This window comes from Rhinopithecus bieti, unplaced genomic scaffold (genome assembly GCF_001698545.2).
Source record: "Rhinopithecus bieti isolate Rb0 unplaced genomic scaffold, ASM169854v2 scaffold_26712, whole genome shotgun sequence".
NCBI lineage: Eukaryota > Metazoa > Chordata > Mammalia > Primates > Cercopithecidae > Rhinopithecus > Rhinopithecus bieti.
Genome location: NW_016811835.1, coordinates 45,747 through 49,720, shown reverse-complemented (window position 1 = coordinate 49,720; position 3,974 = coordinate 45,747). Strand labels below are relative to the sequence as shown.

At 40.3% G+C, this 3,974-nt stretch overlaps 1 pseudogene; it reads left to right on the top strand.

Moving 5' to 3' along the window:
- The window catches only part of LOC108544194 (zinc finger protein 737-like), a 7,582-nt pseudogene extending 3,900 nt beyond the window's left edge, over positions 1-3,682 (top strand).
- Positions 3,683-3,974: the final 292 nt, after the last annotated feature.

Genomic DNA, 3,974 nt, shown 5'->3' with positions numbered 1-3,974 from the left:
TGAGCCACCGCGCCCGGCCCCATTTGTGTATTTTTATGTTTAAGCATTTTATTTAAAATATGTAATTGGCCGGTTGCAGTGGCTCATGCCTGTAATCTCAGCACTTTGGGAGGATGAGGCAGAGGGTCATGAGGTCAGGAGATCGAGACCATCCTGGCTAACACGGTGAAACCCCGTCTCTACGAAAAATACAAAAAATTAAATGGGCATGGTGGTGGGCACCTGTAGTCCCAGCTACTCGGGAGGCTGAGACAGGAGAATGGTGTGATCCCGGGAGGCGGAGCTTGCAGTGAGCTGAGATTGCCCCACTGCATTACAGCCTGGGTGACAGAGCGAGACTCTGTCTCAAAAAAAAATAAAATAAAATATATTATTGTATCATTCAAGGAAATAAACAACTTTATTTTATCAGTGTTGATATTGTTTTCAACATTTTTAAAAGAGATTATTTCTCTCTATTTTGTATGCATGGCAACTTTGTGGAAGATCATCTGATCATAAAGAAGGGTTCATTTCTGAGCTCTCTATTCTGTTCTTTCATCTGTTTATCTTTGTGTCAGTGTCACATCGTTTATGTTACTGTAGGTTTTTTTTTTTTTTTTGAGTCAGAGTCTCACTGTGTCACCCAGGCTGGAGTGCAGTGACGTAATCTTGGCTCACTGCAAGCTCCGCCTCCCAGGTTCACGCCATTCTCCTGCCTCAGCCTCCCAAGTAGCTGGGACTACAGGCGCCCGCCACCATGCCTGGCTAATTTTTTGTATTTTTAGTAGAGACGGGGTTTCACTGTGTTAGCCAGATGGTCTCAATCTCTTGACCTCGTGATCCACCACCCCAGCCTCCCAAAGTGCTGGGATTACAGGCATTAGTCACCGCGCCTGGCCATGTTACTGTAGGTTTTAACTGTAGGTTGTATTGACATCTTTGAAAAATGAAATTTTTTGCCCTCTGAGCAAGAATATGTTGTAGAGTATGTTTCATTTTCATGTATTTTTGAATTTTCCAGTTTGACTTTTGCTTTTAATTCCTAGTTTCATTCAATTTTTGTTAGAAAACACAGTGTATACTTTTAGTGTTTTTAAAATAATTGGTGGTTGTTGTTTTTTGAGACAAGAGCTTACTGTCACCCAGGCTGCAGTGCAGTGGCAGAATTGTGGCTCACTGTAGCCTCAGCCTCCGGGGCTCAAGTGATCCCCTTCACCTCAGTATTTTGAGTAGGTAGGACTGTAGACATGCACTACCATGTCTGGCTAATTGCTTGTTTGTAGTGTTAGGATCTCACTATGTTGCCCAGACTGGTCTCAAACTTTTGGCCCCAATCAATCTCCCAAAGTATTAGGATTATAGCCAAGAGCCATGGCACACAGTCAGTATTTTTAATTTAACAAAACTTGGTATGTGTCCTAACAGAATACACTAGATGCAAATAGGAATATTGTGTATTATCTTGGTTTTGACTGGAGAGTTTTGTGTGTGTCTGTGAAGCCTAGTTGGTCTATAATATGGTTTGGATGTCCATGTTGTCCAAACCTCATGCTGCAATAGAAATCCTCAGTGTTGGATGTGGGACCTGGTGGGACATGTTTGGGTCATGGGGGCGAATTTCTCATGATCCACCCGTGTCAGCCTCCCAAAGTGCTGGGATTACGGGCATGAGCCACTGCATCTGACGGGGAATTTACTTTTAAAGGCATAATGTTATACTGGAGAGCAGGAAGAGCTGTGTTGTAAGTAACAGGCTTTTCTTTATCTTCTATGTGATTCTTTGCATTGTGCTCGCCTGGGGCCCTTCATGCACTTAACTGACTTATAAATTTTTTACAAATGTATTTTGGGCAGTATGTTTTTGTTACATTTACGTGTCCAGGAAGAAATTACAGCTTGCGATATTTTGCTGTGTCATCTTGCTTAGGTAGTTTGTATAGCTTTATAGGTTAGATTTGTAAAGTATATTTATCTGAGTCTAGCAATTGAAGTAATGTGTTTTTGTTGTTTCTTTCAGTTTTGTGTTCTCATTTTGCCCAAGACCTTTGGCCAGAGCAGAACATAAAAGATTCTTTCCATAAAGGGATACTGAGAAGATACGAAAAATGTGGACATGACAATTTACAGTTTAAAAAAGGCTGTGAAAGTGTGGATGAGTGTAAGGTGCACAAAAGAGGTTATAATGGACTTAACCAATATTTGACAACTACCCAAAGGAAAATATTTCAGTGTGATAGATATGGGAAAGTCGTTCGTAAATTTTCAGATTCAAACAGACATAAGATAAGACATACTGGAAAAAAACCTTTCAAATGTATAGAATGTGGCAAAACTTTTAACAAGTCCTCAACCCTTACTACACATAAGAAAATTCATACTGGAGAGAAACCCTACAAATGTGAAGAATGTGGCAAAGCCTTCAACTGGTCCTCACACCTTACTACACATAAGATAATTCATAGTGGAGAGAGACGGTACAAATGTGAAGACTGTGGCAAAGCCTTTAGCCGGTTTTCATACCTTACTGCACATAAGATAATTCATAGTGGAGAGAAACCCTACAAATGTGAAGAATGTGGAAAGGCCTTTAAGCGCTCCTCTAACCTTACTACACATAAGATAATTCATAGTGGAGAGAAACCCTAACAAGTGTGTAAAGAATGTGGCAAAGGCCTTTAGTACTTCTATCCCCTTACTAACCAAGATAATTCATACTGAGAGAACGCCTACAAGTGTGGAAGAATGTTCAAAGCCTTCAACTGGTCCTCACACCTTATACACATAAGAGAATATACTGGAGAAAAACCTAACAAATTGAAGAATGTGGCGAAGCCTTAAAGTGACTCCCTCTTGCCTTACTACACATAAGATATTATACTGGAGAGCAAACCCTACAAGTGTGAAGAATGTGGCAAAGCCTTTAAGTACTTCTCTATCCTTACTACACACAAGATAATTCATACTGGAGAGAAACCCTACAAGTGTGAAGAATGTGGCAAAGCCTTCAACTCGTCCTCACACCTTACTGCACATAAGAGAATTCATACTGGAGAGAAACCCTACAAATGTGAACGATGTGGTAAGGCTTTTAAGCGCTCCTTTATCCTTACTAGACATAAGAGAATTCATACTGGAGAGAAACCCTACAAATGTGAAGAATGTGGCAAAGGCTTTAAGTGCTCCTCTACCCTTACTACACATAAAGTAATTCATACTGGAGAGAAACTATAAATGTGAAGAATGTGGCAAAGCTTTTAACCCACTATCCTTTTTATACATAAGAAAATTCATATTGGAGGGAAACTGTACAAGTGTGATAAATGTGGCAAAGCCTTTATTTCATCCTCACACCTTAGTAGACATGAGATAATTCATGTGGAAGAGAAACCCAACAAATAAGAAAATGTGACAAAGCCTTTAAGGACACCTCTGCCCTTACTAGACATATGATAATTCATACTGGAGAGAAACCCTGTGAGTTTGATGAATGTGGGAAAGCCTTTAGCCAGCTATCAACTTTTACTAAATATGAGAATTTATATGAAACATAAACCCTACAAATACAAAGAATGTGACAAAGCTTTTAGGAAGTTCTGAACCCTTCTTACACATAATTCACACTGGACAAAAATCGTACAAGTTTGAGGAATGTGGCAAAGCCTATAACAAGTTTTCAATTTTTTTTTTTTTTTTTTTTGAGATGAAGTTTCACGCTCATCACCCACGCTGGAGTACAATGCCATGATCTCGGCTCACTGCAATCTCAGCCTCCTGGATTTAAGCCATTCTCCTGCCTCAGCTTCCTGAGTAACTAGGATTACAGGTGTCCTCCAACATGCCCACCTAACTTTTGTATTTTTAGTAGAGATGTGATTTCATCATGTTTGCCAGGCTGGTCTTGAACTCCTGTCCTTAGGAGATGCACCCGCCTTGGCCTCCTGAAATACTGGGATTACTGGCGTGAGTCATGATGCCTGGCCACAAGTTCTCAA